Raw genomic sequence first — 16468 nt, forward strand, 5'->3', positions numbered from 1 at the left:
GCTATCCAAGATTTTGACTACTTCCTCCTCGTTGACAGGTTGTTTAAGAATTGAAAGGTAGGCAGGAAGCCATCGAAGACCATGGATATCATAAAAATTGCATGAATAAATTAATATTGTATTTCTTTATGAATATTACAATATGATACCAATGATACATATTATATATAATACTTTATTTTATGCATAAAAGCCATAAGCCCACAATCAGGCTCAGAATGCGGGCCGGGCCTGAATTGGCCCAGGTGTTAGCCCTTATCACAGGTGCTAACTTGCTAAGTCCTGTACGGCCCTGCCTACGATCACCCCTATAAGGCCTGGCCTGTCCTGGGTTCTTAACATAGTGGGTGTTTGACATCGGTGCTGGGAATATCGCACCAGTTTTTCATAAAAACAGCGCTGGGCATGTGGAGTTGTAAGTGTTGTAAGTATCGTTTTCTGAAAATGGTGTTTATTTTTTGTTTGTAATCGATGCTATCACATAGGCGTTTTCTGAGAAAACAGCATTGGTTTTGTTTGGTACCAATGCTGGTAGCAATGTTTTCAATATTGATCTATATTATCCAATGTCTAAGATGGTACCACATCATTGCACCACTGACAGCAACATACCGTTTTCTCATAAAACATTGAATTTGGCGTTGCTTCATATCACACCTTCTAGATTTTCAAGACATGGTCTGGAATAACATTTTTTTCTGGAAAAATGATACCAACCAATAAGGCAAAGGCTGAACAAAAATAAGAATTACTATAAAAACTGAAAATCATTTGTACTTCCTATACTTTTACATCGATGCAAATGGAATTGCGTTGCAAACAAACTAGCATTTTGATGAAGGATTATTTGACCCAACCTATGAAACGTGACACGTAGACGCTGACTTAGCATGAGTGTCAACCTAGCGTTGAAAACCGGAGTGACCAAGTGACGGGCCCACGAAGCAGTCTGCTACGTTACAACTCACGAGGGGAGGAGTCCGCCGAGAGGCGAACTCTGGGTTCCCCGTACTATCTTTGAAGAGATACTCTGAGGCAACTGTAGTGCGCGAGCTAAAGTTATTAGCTCGCCCGAGCTCCCTAGCAGACAAGTCATTCCAAGGACCAATTCCACTAAGGGAAATCCTGAAGTGTTTTGAGCTCGCCACAAAATATCTCGCGGACGAGCCGCACTAACGCTCTCCAGAAAGTTTTCGGCTGATAGACCATACCGGTCAGACTGCGCCATATCCTTTACCGACGGCGCAGCCCCAGTCCTTTCGACAGTCTGCTTCCACGTCTCTCAGCAGGCAAAGGTGTGCCTACCACTTTGGAAACGTGTCAATCACCCGGGCGAGGCGTACGCCACAATGGCCACCTGCACAGCCCTGGCAGGTAACGGTTGTGGCAGGAGCCCAGTGGCGGTTATGCCTAACCTAATGTGAGTGTCCCTATAAAAGCCCTCAGGGCAGAAGAGAAACTTCTTCTTGAATCACTGACCCCGTGAATATAGTGGTAATGCGCTATCCTCACTCTTATCCCTTCGTCTTTCTCTCGCTTCTACCGAGTACTAACTTAAGCATCGGAGTGTCCCCGTCGAGTAGCCCCTCAAGGGACTCTTCTTATTCTTCCCTGTCTCAGGTGTCTTCGAGGAACCACACGAGTGCCAGCTAGGAGTGACCGGATTGCGCCACATCATTTGGCATCGTCTGTGGAAAACGCTTCAAAAGGCCTTTTTTCTCGCTAAACTTTCTCAGTTCTTTTCTTCCTTGAAACAATCCAACGCTCATGGCTTTCTCTAACAACGTCGGACGAAGCACAGAAATGGATAACTCCAAGGAACAACCCCAGCTTCCTACTGTCTGTATCGGACAGTTCACCGTCCCCCTCTCAGCGGACGAAATCCCCAACTTGAATGTGCCTCCCACAGTGGCACCTGTCATCACCCCGCTCCCTGCTACAGTCGGAGCGACGTTCACCGAACCTTCAGTTGTGCCCCCAACGGCCAGCCCGCACCAACTAGAAGACTTAATGCAGTGCATGCGGGCCATGCAGGCCCAAATGCAACAGTTCCAGCAACTTCAACTCTATCAACAACACGTACTGCACCAGGTCTCCCAGTATCAGTATCGGCAGTAGTTCCCCCAGTTGCCTCAACCTCAACTTCAACAGTCGTAGTTCCCGCCTCGGCACCCAGCCTCGCAGCAAGCTAAGTCTTGCCACCAGGACGAGCACCCCTCTGGCCGAGGATAGGCCCCCCAAACCTCCCAAAAAACCAGGCCTCCCCCCGTAGTAGACGAGAGAGACTAGCTACCCTAATCTCACCGCGGGCGGATAGGTTGGGAGGACCCCAGCTTGCCAGGTCTACATCACCTTGGCAGTCGAAGTTCAAAACCCCAATCCTTGAAAACCGTTTTGAGATCTTGGCAACAGACTCCAAGCAAAACCCCTCTGTCCGCAGCCATCACCAGCAGACCGGGTTACTTCCTACACAAACCATTCCGGGCAGCACGGAGGTGAGTAACACGAATGCCGAGCCCACTAAGAAGCAGAGATGCTGCCGCTCAGCTGGCCGATCTCTCACTCGCGATTTGCCTGAGCTCATGGGCAAAGAAGAGGTAAGCTCAGCCGAAGTCAAAGTTCCCCTCCTCTTAGTTCCATCCCCCTGTCTTCCGAACTCCTGGCAGTCCCAATGCCCAAAGACTTCAAGCTCCCCCCTCTTGACAAGTATGATGGGTCGTTTGACCCGAATGATCATGTAGATGCCTTTCAGTTACAGATGCACCTGGCGAGAGCCAATGAGTCGTGCATGTGCGTAGCCTTCTCCACTACTTTTAGAGGAGCAGCCCACACATGGTACTAGAATTTGGCACCCGAGTCGATAAGAAGTTGGGCGCAGTTTGCGCAAACCTTCACGTCTCACTTCGTTACTAGCAAGTGGTGTCCGCGAACTGAAGAAAGTCTCCTCAGCATAGTGCAGAGAGAGGGAGAATCCATCCGAAGTTATATCAAGTGGTTCAACGATGCCTGTATGCAAATACCGCGCCTGGACCCCGTTGTACGCCTTGCAGCAGCTAAGAAGGGCGTGACACACAAAGAGTTTAAATGGCACATGGTCGTCAACCAACCAGCGACCATAACCGAGTTCCTGAAGCTTGCGGACAGGTTCATAGCCACCAAAGAGGAGATCAACCAAAAGGGCGAGGGCGCGCCCGAAAAAAGGAAGAGGGAAGGAGAGCTTTCTAGTCAAGGGGAGAGCCGAAAGAAAAAGAACACAGCTCGGGGGGCAAAGCCGGGTCAGTTTTTCCGACCCCCTGTAGTGAACTGAGCTAATTACACCCCACTGAACGCGAAGTGGGCTGAAATCTTGATGACAATCCCATCTGAGGGGGAATCCCAATGAAAGAAATAAAAATCTGTATTCAATTTTCACAAAGATCACGGTCAAAGTACCGAGAGTTGTAAAAAGCTCTGCGACGAGATAGAGGAGCTCATCCGTTGCGGATATCTAAGAAACTTTGTACAGAATAATAACAATAGTAATAAAACAGGTCGGCAAGGGGAGCACGGTAAGGATTCTCCCGAGTTCAGTAGCAGGTCGGCCGAACAACCGCAGAAGCAGCCTCCGGAGGAGAGGCCAGTTCGGGGAACCATCCACATGATAGTGGGAGGTTCGATCATTGCGGGTTGCACTTCAACGGCAGCTCGGATGTCGGTTCGTGAGGCCACCCGGGAGGAGCATAACCCGCCAAAGCAACCGAGAACGGAAGAACCAATTTTCTTCACAGAAGATGATGCGCGAAGAGTCCACTACCCCCACGATGACGTGCTCGTAATAAAGCTAAGAATCAACGACTTCGAGGTCAGGCGCGTACTCGTCGACTCAGGTAGCTCAGTCGACATCCTCTTCAAAGCTGTGTTTGACCAACTCCAGTTGCAGAGAGGCGACCTGAAGCCCGCAGACACTCCTTTGGTAGGCTTTAGCGAAGAAGAAGTCTGACCCCTTGGGAAAATAACAATACCTATGAAAGTTGGCACGTGGCCTTGTGTGGTCAGATTCAAGCACGACTTCCTGGTGGTCGCGACCCCCTCCCCCTACAATGCCATAATAGGTCGACTGATCACCCATGTCCTACAGGCGATGGTCTCCACTTACCATTTGGCTATGAAGTTTCCAACAGACTTCGATGTGGGGGTAGCGCGGGGCGACCAGCTCGAATCCTGTAAGTGCTACGTCGCCGCCCTGAAGGGAAAAACCAAGGTAGCCGATGACCTCGAACTGGAGCGGCCTATGGAGCAAGGCGAAGAACAAGCCGCGCCCATAGAGGAAATAGTCGTAGTTCCGACCTCAGCAGTAGACCCAGCTTAGATGCTTCAGATCGGCGCTTCCGTCCAAGAACCTCTACGATCCGAACTGGTAAGTTTCTTACTTCAAAATTTAGATATTTTTGCATGGTCCATGGCAGACATGCCCGGTATAGACCCTGAACTCAAAACTCACAAGCTGAACATTGATCCTGTAGTTAGGCCCATTAGACAGAAGAAACGCAACCTAGCCCCGGAGCGGTGGAAAGCGGTCGATGTGGAGGTCAAAAAGCTCCTCGCAACTGACTTCATAAGAGAAGTTCACTACCAGAGTTGGGTAGCCAACCCCGTCCTGGTAAAGAAGGTTAATGGCAAGTGGTGCATGTGTGTCGACTACACCGACCTGAACCGGGCTTGCCCAAAAGACTGTTTCCCGCTCCCTAGAATTGACCGCTTGGTGGATGCGACCTCAGGGCACGAGTTGCTAAGTTTCTTGGATGCCTATTCGAGCTATAACCAAATCAAGATGGACCCGACGGACGAAGGAAAGACTGCCTTCATCATGGAATTCAACCTATACTGTTACAAGGTTATGCCCTTCGGGTTGAAAAACGTAGGGGCAACCTTTCAAAGACTTGTAAATAAGTTGTTTGCGTCGTTAATCGACAGAAAAGTGGAATGCTATGTAGATGACATGGTCGTCAAAACTCAATTCTCACATGAAGTAATACAAGATTTGCATTCTTTTTTGAAATTCTGCGTAAGTTTAATATGAGATTGAACCCAAACAAGTGTGTGTTTGGTGTGACCTCAGGCAAGTTCCTAGGATACATCGTTAACTGGCACGGCATCGAAGCCAACCCGGATTAAATTAAGGCCCATCTTAAATATGAAACCACCCCGAAAGTTGAAGGAGGTTCAGAGGTTGAACGGCCGCATAGCTGACCTAAGCCACTTCATGTCTAAATCGGTGGACCGCTGTCTGCCATTCTTTAAGGCAATTAAGAGCAAAGGGTTCGAGTGGACCCAAGACTGCCAGCTCGCGTTCGACGAGCTCAAGAAATACCTCGCTAGTGTGCCAACCTTAACCCGGCCCGAGGATAGCGATGTTTTAGAACTGTATCTCTTGGCGAGCGACGAAATGGTCAGTTCGGTGCTAATAAAGGAAGTAGATCGGGTCCAACGACTCATCTATTATGTTAGTAAAGTATTGCAGGGAGCAAAGACGAGATACCCGAAGATAGAAAAACTAGCATTTGCACTGGTAATTGCAGCCTGGAAGCTCCGCTCGTACTTCCAAGCTCATACTGTTATCGTCCTCACCGAAAAACCTCTGAGGCAAGTATTACTTAAGCCCGAGGTCTCTGGTCGGTTGACAAAGTGGGCCGTTGAGCTTAGCGAGTACGACCTCCAGTACAAGCCGCGAACTGCCATCAAGGCCCAAGCCTTAGCAGCTTTCATAGATGAATGCACATTCAGCTCCGAAGTCCCTAGGCAGGTTGAGCACAAGGCTCCCAGCTCGGGCGAGCCCGAAGCTCCCAGGCCGATCGAGTCCGAACCCCGTGAGGTAGCAGCCAATGTGGCATCTCTCCTGGCTCGTCCAACTGCGAACTGGGATGAGGAGCCCTGGATCCTTCACGTAGATGGCTCCTCGAACCAACAGGGCAGCAGAGCCGGAATGGTTCTACACGACCCAAGTGGCATGACACTGGAGTACGCGCTACGCTTTGAGTTCACGGCGTCTAACAATGAAGTAGAGTATGAGGCATTGATAGCTGCTCTAGCCTTAGCCAGAGAAGTAAAAGCCAAGCACATCGTTATCTGCAGTGACTCCCAGCTCGTGGTTAACCAGGTCACTGGCGAATATGAAGCTCGCGAGCCGACCATGGTCGCCTACTTAGCCAAAGTCAGAGAGGCCCTGCTCAACTTCCAATCACACTTCATCAAACAAATCCCTAGGTTAGAGAACACTAAGGCCGATGCCCTGTCCAGGTTAGCCAGCACTAGCGACATCACCATGAGAACCGTGTACATAGAGGACCTGTCTTAGCCTAGCATTCTCGGGGGGGGGGGGGGGGGGGGGCAGAGGAGGTCGCTCTCGTCGTTCAAGCAGAGTTGAGCTGGATTGACCCACTCGCGAGCTTCTTGCTACACGGGACCCTCCCTGCAGATCGCAATGCAGCCAGAAGGGTGCAGCGCCAGGCAGCCAAATACGTCATGATAGACAAGCGGTTGTACAAGAGATCCTACACGCTCCCCTATCTGTGTTGCTTGCGACCTACCGAAGCCGAACCCGTACTCCGCGACACTCATGAGGGGTTGTGCGGTGGGCACTTGGGGGGCAGGGCCCTTACCCAGAAAGCGCTTCAACAAGGTATTATTGGCCAACAATGAAGGCAGATGCCATTGAACTCGTTAGAAAATGTGACAAATGCCAGAGACATGCCAATATTCACCACCAACCCGTTGCCAACCTCAAGTATCTCACCAGTCTGTGGCCCTTTGCACAATGGGGCATCGATCTACTCGGGCCATTCCCGCCAACAACGGGTGGAAGGAGGTTCTTAGTAGTAGCAGTGGACTATTTTACCAAGTGGGTAGAAGCCGAACCCCTCGTAACGATAACAGCCCGAAATGTCCAAAACTTCTTTTGGGAAAACATCGTATGCCGCTTCGGATTACCTCGGGTATTGATTTTCGACAACGGAAAACAGTTCGAAGACATCAAATTCCAAGACTGGTACCAAGACATGGGAATCCGACAGAACTTTACTTCAGTCGCACACCCCCAAGCAAACGGTCAGGCAGAAGTAACGAATAGAGTCATCCTTTGCGGACTAAAGGCACGGTTAGACCGAGCTAAAGGATTGTGGGCAGATGAACTACCCAGTGTTCTATGGGCATACTAGACCACGGAGAAGACCGCTACGGGAAAAACACTCTTTAATCTCACCTATGGTACCGAAGCAGTGATTCCTGCAGAGATCGAAGTACCTACACTGCGGTTAGAAGCATACAGTGATCAGACAAATGAAGATGAGCTACGTACCAACCTCGATCTACTCGACGAAGTAAGGGACCTCACGTACATCAAGACCGCAGCCTACCAACAGAGAGTAGCTCGGTACTATAACGTCAGGGTCAGGAGGTGGAACCTCCGCGTGGGTGACCTGGTCCTTCGTAAAGTTATGGTACCAGAGCCCGGTGCTGGCAAGCTCGAGTCCAACTAGGAAGGTCCCTACCGAGTGAAGCGAGTGCTCGGGGAAGGAACATACGAGCTCGAGACCCTCGAAGGGAAACAAGTAGCTCGGGCATGGAATATTGTCAACTTAAGACAATACTATCTGTAGCAACCGAGTAGGTCACGAGCCTTTGAGGCACGGGCAAACCTCAAAATAGACTGTAAGTCACCCCCATAGCCTAAGGGCAAAGAATGTCGAGCTAACATGATCTCGGCACAGTCAAACCTAGTAGTCTCCATGGTAGCTTGTCAAGGTGAGGAGTGTAAGCAGCTCAGGCTTAAACCCCACCAAACGTGGCTTGTCCTAGTATAACGATCAAAGTAAAGAATAAATGGCGGACAAATAGTTCGGGTACACATGGCAATCGACTTGTGCACCATGGAGATGCCTTACTTTGGGTAAATAGCTCTAATAGCTTAGGTATTGAGATTGCCTTAGCAAAGATACAAAGAGCTCATCATACTCAGAAGAAGGAAAGAACTTTCATTGTCACTTCAAAAAAAAAAAAGAAGAAAAATAACAAATGTGGTAGCCGAGCTAAACAGCTCGGGAAAGTTTGACTATCACAGGGCACAACCGCCCAACAAAATACTTGTGAAAGACTGGGTTTACGGCACCCAGAAGCCAACAGAAGCCCAAAGAAATGCCGCCTCAAGGATCCACCTCCTCATCCTCTGGGGAGTCAAGCTCCTCTTCCTCCGCTTGGTCCACCGTATCAGGAGACAGACCCTTCATAGTAATGCCATCAAGGTTGAGTCCAGAGAACTTCTTCCAAACTAGCCACCGACAAAGCTTAAACCCCGAGCGGTACGAACCCGAACCATACTCCGCCTGGAGGTCCTGAAATTCCTGGGAGTCTTTAAAATCCCAAACCACTTTCTCTCGCTCATCCTCCACCATCTAATCAAAGTTTCGAGTCCGATTTAGAAGAGTGAACTCCAAGTCTCACACCTGCTGCCTGAGGAGCTCCATCTCCGCCGCCATCCTCGACGATTCCTCCCCGTAACGTGTGATCTCTTTAGAAAGCCGGGTGATTTGAGCCTCCTGGTCGTGGACGGGCAGCTCCTGAGACTCGCTCCCCTTGCGGGTGTGATGGAGCTCGCCCTGGATCCGGTCGAGCTCGTCCTGGAGCTTCTTGTTAGCAGCCCACTGGTCGAGGGCGTCGACGCGATGGATAAGCGTCTGGAGAGCCATTGCATGGATTGCGGAATCCACCTGCCGACGGAAAAGAAGATTAGAGGACAGTGGAAAAGAGCAAAACAAGAGAGAAAAAGGGAAAAAGGTCACTTACCACCATGCAATGGGCAGAGGCGAACGCAGAGAAGTCCCCGGGCTCCATGTTTCCCCACTGAGCGACCTCGTCATTATTGATCGCCTTCCGGCTCCTCTGGCGAACCACCAGATAATCATTTACCACTTCCCAGTTTTCCACTGGGAACCGGGGGTAAGGATGGGGCTGAAGGGGATTACAAGGAGCCTCCCCTGGCTGAGGGAGCTCGTTTCCCCCAGGGTTAATCCCACTAGCCCCCTCAGGAGAGGGCATCGGAACCATGGGCGGAGGAGAGGGTAGAACTGGCTCGACAGACCCAAACTCAGTACTTCCTAAAGGGGGGGTCCGGTCGGGGCGCGTTCTCTTCGCATGGCGCCTCTGGCTGCCCGAGAGGAGGCGGCACGAATCGGCACTGGACATGATGGCTGCCAAAAGACCACAAGATATTAGTCCAACAAAAAGCAAAATACACATATGCACAACATTGTCACAAGGCACTACGCGACCTAAAAGGCCGACCTACCCGGGCTCATGCCTGCCTGCACGAGTTTCTCCTCGGTTAAGTAGTCTGAGCAAAGGAAGCCTACCGATGTCTAGGACAACATTGTTTTCCGAATTTCAGGGTCCAGCTTGGCCCCGGGGTCCTGGATGGCGCCCCTCCAAGCAGTGGGGAAGGGCCATCCCTCGGGGTTATGGACCACAAAGTAATCCCACTTCCAAGTAGGAATCTTATTCGGCAGCTCGTATAAGAGCTTATAGCCACAGCGAGGAGAGAGGTAATAAAAGCGCCTCTCCGGAGGAACCCCAGGAGCAGCGTTCTTTATACAGAGGATAGAGACAAAAATATCAAGATCCAAAGGAAGGCAGTACTCGTAACACAGGGATATAGTCCCAACCATGTTTCGAATGGTGTTGGGATGAAGCTGGTCAATGGTGACGTTGAAGTGATTTAACACCTCCACTATCAATGGGTGCAAGGGGAGATGCAAGCCGGCCTCGAGTTGTTCCTAAAAGATTATTATGTCATTGGGACCATGCTCCCAAGAGAAGTTGCCAGTGGGGAGGCTGTAAACCAGGTCCCCAGGGAGGCGAAAGTAGTGGATCAGAGACCTGAGTCTCTCCGCTGTCATCAAGGAAGGGCCAAAGGTATCAGGCTCCCTTCCCCTAGAAGTAGACGCCATGTCGCTAGAGGCCTCCCGAGCCTCTGGGATCTGCTCCCGGGCTCCCTCCGAGCTCGAGGGAGCATCATCATCCTGGCTATCGCCCCTGTGATAGGTGTGGTATGGGTACCTAGACATGGCCGACAATGATTGGGACTCACCAGAGTAGACGGAACGAAGCAAACTGAGGAATTCGGGCAGACTAGGTGAAGTGCGCGACCTCAGAATCCAAAGACAGCGATATGGCATGGGAGAAAATGAGGCCCGAGGGGGCCCTCTATTTATAGTCTCCACCCTTCCAGATTGACGGCCCGGATCAAAGCAGATCCAACGGCCGCAGGCATCCTGACCGTACGCCTTCTGAAAATCGAAGGCAATTGACGGCACATCTTCCATAATTAAGGTAGTCGCAGTCGCACGGCGTTCGGAGTTAAAGGCCACCTTAGCACGTTTTCAGAATCCGAAAAGTCAAGAAAGTTAGAAAATCTCTTGATTCCTGCAAATGCATTTAATGAGGGCAGTCAATCAAGTTTGAATTTCGGTCAAATCAGTCCATCGCACTTCATAAACTCCCCGTGCTAAGTCGATACTCTTAGCTCGAGGAGTGGGGGCAATTGATGAAGGATGATTTGACTCAACCTATGAAACGGTGACACGTAGACGCCGACTTAGCATGAGCAACAGCCTAGCGTTGAAGCCCAGAGCGACCAAGTGATGGGCCCACGAAGCAGTCCGCTACGTTACAACTCACGAGGGGAGGAGTCCGCCGAGAGGCGAACTCTGGGTTCCCCATACTATCTTTGAAGAGATACTTCGAGGCAACTATAGCTCGTGAGCTAAAGTTATTAGCTCGCTCGAGCTCCCTAGCAGACAAGTCATTCCAAGGACCAATTCCACTAAGGGTAATCTTGAAGTGTTTCAAGATCGCCACAAAATAGCTCGCGGACGAGCTGCACTAGCGCTCTCCAGGAAGTTTCCGACTGACAGACTGTACCGGTCAGACTGCGCCATATCCTCTACTGACGGCACAGCCCCAGTCCTTTCGACAGTTCGCTTCCACATCTCTCAGTAGGCAAAGGCGTGCCTGCCACTTTGGAAACGTGTCACTCACTCGAGCAAGGCGTACGCCACAACGGCCACCTGCGTAGCCCTGGCAGGTAACGGCTGTGGCAGGAGCCCAGTGGTGGTTATGTCCGACCTAATGTGAGTGTCCCTATAAAAGCCCTCAGGACAGAAGAGAAACTTCTTCTTGAATCTCTAACCTCGTGAACATAGTGGTAACGCGCTATCCTCACTCTTAGCCCTTCGTCTTTCTCTTGCTTCTACCGAGTACTAACTTAAGCATCGGAGTGTCCCCGCCGGATAGCCTCTCAAGGGACTCTTCTTATTTTTCCCTGTCTCAGGTGTCTTCGATGAGCCACACGAGTGCCAACTAGGAGTGACCAGATTGTGCTGCATCACATTTGTTTCAGGTTTTATTTTGCTTTATCTGCATTTCAAACAAACAAAATGAAGTGAAGCTGTGAAGTTTAAATAAGTAGAAGAAATTTTGCACTAAATTCATTTTTACTCCTATACTTCTACTCCAATTAATACAAATGAAATTGCACCGCAAACAAATGAGGCGTTAGGTGCAGTGCAGCTGTAAAAGGCTCTACATAGACACTTGAGGTTCTGAAAGGTCCTACATGGCGTGAAAATCTTAGACATGACAGCATAAGAGGAACCGGAAAGGGCTCTTCATTGACAATTATAAATGTTCTAAAAGGTCATAAATGTATGATTTGAAAATCTTGCACATGGAGCTGGAAAATGATTTGAAAATCTTGTGGTGATATCACAATATAAGTGGACAAAGGGATCTTTTTACTGCACTGCTTACTAAGGCTGTTTTGGGTTTGATAGAGAACAAAAGAGTCAAAGAAAGTTGAGGGCGTAAAATTCCTCGAGTTTGCAATGCAAATTTGAATTAATATAAATTTTGTAACTTGTTCAGTTTGTAACTATGATTTGTAGGCCTAGACAAGGGTGGGTGCGAGTTGAACCAAGGCAAGCTGGGCTGAAAATTAAGATATTTGAAATCGGCTTGACAGAAAAGCATACGGCTCAAGTTCAGGTTCAAGCTTGAGTACTCAAGTAGAATTATTAGATCAAATTCGGTTCATCTCAAAAGTTTTTTTGTTTGAATTTAGGCTTGAATTCAACAGTGAGTCTAGCTTCATATGAAAATTTAAGATTATACATGTAAAAAAGTTATTTCTATTGAGCTAAACTCGAATAGTCGAGAAGCTTATATATATAATCAGTTTATATGTGCCAACCAGATGGCCAGCTGGGGTCTTATGTTTGAACTCGCAACTCAGGTTCAGTTTGGAAAGAGTATAAATACGAATATGTACAGTGCAAAATCTTATATTTTAAACTATTTTATTTGTATTTATATTGTACATATTTACATTTTTATCTTTCCAAACTGAGTCAAGCACATGACCTCCACAAGCTGAGTTTCATGCTATTTGAGATCAGCTCAATTAGGAATTAAGTCTTGGTCTCAAGCTCAGCTCGAACCTCTATTTGAACTGAATCAAATCAAGCTTTTCAAGAACTGAGTTTGAATGACTCACAAATAGCTTGATTTGTATCCAGCCCTACCTGATACAAAATTTGGACTTTTCTTTGATGTATTCATTGGCAGTGCAAATTTTGCATCTCAAAAACTGATGTAAAATTTACACGCCTTGCCTCCTACCTCAATTGTATCTCATATGAAGTGGATACCATATCATCTTGCATTCTTGCTGAGTCCCAAACTAATAACCCTCCTACCTCCATGCTCTGTGGTACAAGATTGAAACCACATCATTTTACTTCCTACTTTAATTCTTACAAATAAATAAAATTTACACACTCAACCTATATGCACTTCCACATATTTACACCGGTACAAACTCAAACTGCAAAAAAGTTAATCTAATTTTGTAAAAAATTTGACTTTGTCTTATTTATTTACCGAGATTGGATCTCCTGCCCATAAGAATCCTACTCTCCTTACACTACAGTTGTACATTGGAACATCTTCAATATTTACATATTAACATTTCAAGAGATGTTCTCAATACACACAGCTATAGTATCATGTGGATAGAATTCTTGTGGACAGGAGATCCAGATTCTTATTTACCAGGAATAAAATAATAGGGTCCCTATCTTGCATGAGTTTCCCTCGGGTCCATAGGATGATGTGGATTGGCCGCTATTCCATATGGGTGGTTCTACGGAAAATCCAGAATTGGAATTCGAATTTTTAATGGATAAATAATTAGGCTATTGAATTTTTAACTAAAATCAGATATGCGATAGGAAGTTTTGATCATCTCCTTTAGGAAGTCCGGAGGTTGACCATACCAAACCATTCGAGAAACAAAAAGCTTTTGCTTTACAAGCAACCACATGTGTCCGACTTAACTTCCTACTAACATAAATCAACACTTAATTTGATCCAAATAGTAGAATTTAATTAGGGACACAAGGGAAAACAAAATCAGATTCAACAAGTAATTAAGAAATTACATGTGACGTGGGCGTCCTCCTGAATTGCTCGAAGGTGATTACAAGATATGACTACGCCTTAATTACACCGACTGAATTATGAATATTGTCAAGACGGAGGAATTGAAATAGTGGAAACATCATAGATTAAATGCGGAAATAGCTGAGATAGTAGATTTTGGAGGATCTAAATATTTCTAATTTTGCTAAATACTGGTAAAAGATTAAAAGTGTACATGCATGCACATGACAATATCAAATAATGATGATGATAATAGTTAGCAATCAAATGACTTTAGGTTGAACCATTAACTTATTTAAGCAGAAAAATGGTTGAAAATTTTATATATAATATATGTTATTTATTATTTATTTATAAATATTTTATTTACATTGCATTTTTGTAAACTTCTTATATGATGAAAATAGTTGAAAATTTACTTATATTTTTTGTTTTTCTTTATTTCAACTATTATATTTTCTTTTTCTTTTAATAATTTATTATTATTTTTAAATTAAATCGGGTCGTATCTAATTCGGATATCCAACATATTGATTGGATTCAAATTTGAATCAATATTTATGAAACCTGATTAGATCTTCAAATCGAATCGAATTCAAATATACCATGATTCAAATCCAATCCAATCTATTTGCATCCCTACCAAACCACTTGCCTACAATGGCCTAGTTAATTAAATCATTGAACCATTTGACATGGTTAGTGGGATCATGTGTTAGACATTAATGCTCTCTACTTTTTATCCTAATTTTTATCCCATTTCTATCATTGATGAAAATAAATCTCATTAATCACACTTTTTTTATATGATGAATAATAATATTATAGAATGTATTTAAAATTATCTACAAATTTTTATATTTTCTAAAATTTTATGTATTTTATTATTTAATAATAGCATCATATGTTGATCCATTTGACATGGATAGTTGAACCACTAACCCACCACTTGGATGGAAAAACCAATTTTTTTTTCTTTTTCTAGTTGATTTTAAATCATGTTTTACATTTTCGTCATCAATAAAAGTAATTCATATTTCTGCATTTATTTTTGCATGTGACAGTACCAAATGATGATGATGATAATAATTAGTAACCAAAGACCTTAGTAGTTGAACCATTAACCTATTTAACCAGGAAAATGGACTATGATTTAAGACATTAATTCATTTTTTCTTTGTATTTTACCATTTTTATCTTTACTAACAATAATTCTCATTTTTTAAACATATTTTTGTTTAATATAAAGAATAAATAATATTAATGTATGTTCAATTTTTTTATAAAATTTATAAAAAATTCTATATTTTTATTTTATATTATTTAATTTATGATATAATAAAATTATTTATTTACCAAGAGGAAATGCAATTCCAATATATTGTTTGAATAGTGGTTTTTAATATTATGGTCAAATCAACTATTTATATTATAGTATATATATTATTTATATATAATATATATTATTTATTATTTATTTATAAATATGTTATTTATATTGCATTTTTATAAACTTTTTATATGATGGAAATAGTTGAAAAAAAATTATTTTTTATATGATGCATATTTATAAACTTTTCATAATCGATAAAAGTAATTATTATTTTCATATTTATTTTTGTTTAATATGATGAATATATAACAATAGAATTGTATCATAATGCTTTATACAAAGCTTATATTTTTCTTTAAGTTTATATGTATGTATGTATGTATTTAATATTCATTACTTAGTTATGACATCTTATATTGACCCATTTGACCTGGAATGTTAGATCATTGACCTACCCACCATGTAGATATGGAAATGGTTTCATTTTCAAACTATTTTTAAATTTTGTATTTCATTTATATCATTGATAAAATAATTATTATTTATCATACTTATTTTTGTTTATATTATTAGTATATAATATTATTGATGTGCCCAAAATTGTTTCATATTTTTTGTACTATTCCATTTAAAAAATTTATTTTTAATTATACATCATGGGTTAACCATGATGCAATTAATTGCCCCTTCCCACTTTTTTGACTATCAGTATTTATATAACAATAATATATAATAGATTGGTTAAATCGCTACCAAAAAGTATTTATCAAACAATATATTGGTGCATTTCTACCAAAATTATTAGAAGTATGTCATTGGCACCACACTCTGGCCAATCAAAATAATTGTATTAAGTTCTCAACCACCCATTCAATTAGGTTGGTCTTGACCCAACCCATCAGACTAATTTGTTTTATAAAATAGATAACCTTTGACCTTATTCAAATTAGGTTTGGTTCCATTGGCCATATTTTAAAAAATCAGCATTACTAATTTTTTAGGTAATGAGGTGATGTCTGAATTCCTAATTAATACTATTAATGGCTATGAGGTGGTGTCTAAAAATTGATGAAATAGAATAGGTGTTGAAAGCACTAGGGTGTAAATGGATATGGTTATCAAGCAATACTCTAATTCGAATTTGATTAGAAATTTTGATATTTGAATTTGATTGGATATTGAAAATTAATATTTGAATTTGAATCTGATTAAATATTTGAATCTTCATTTTGATTTGAATTCAAATTAAACTAATTAATTATTTTAGGCAATTAATAAGTATATAAAATAAATATTTTATTTATATAAAGTATATAAATATTTAAATTATTTTTATAATTTAATTATTGTATAGGGCATTTAAATATTGTATATATTATATATATGAATTAAATAATTGGTTGAATTCATATATATATATATATATATATATATATATATATATATATGTCAAATCTAATAAGGTTATATCCGAATTCAACCGATTCAATATTTGAATTATTCGAATTTGATTTGATTATGTCGAATCTCAAATTCAAAAATCAGTTTTTTGAATATAGTTAAAACCCTTAGAAAGCAAAATGCAAAAAGAAAAAAAAAAACAATTTT

The sequence above is a fragment of the Nelumbo lutea genome, chromosome 2, assembly GCF_056320005.1.
Source record: "Nelumbo lutea isolate HS-2025 chromosome 2, American lotus-T2T, whole genome shotgun sequence".
In the NCBI taxonomy this organism is placed as follows: domain Eukaryota; kingdom Viridiplantae; phylum Streptophyta; class Magnoliopsida; order Proteales; family Nelumbonaceae; genus Nelumbo; species Nelumbo lutea.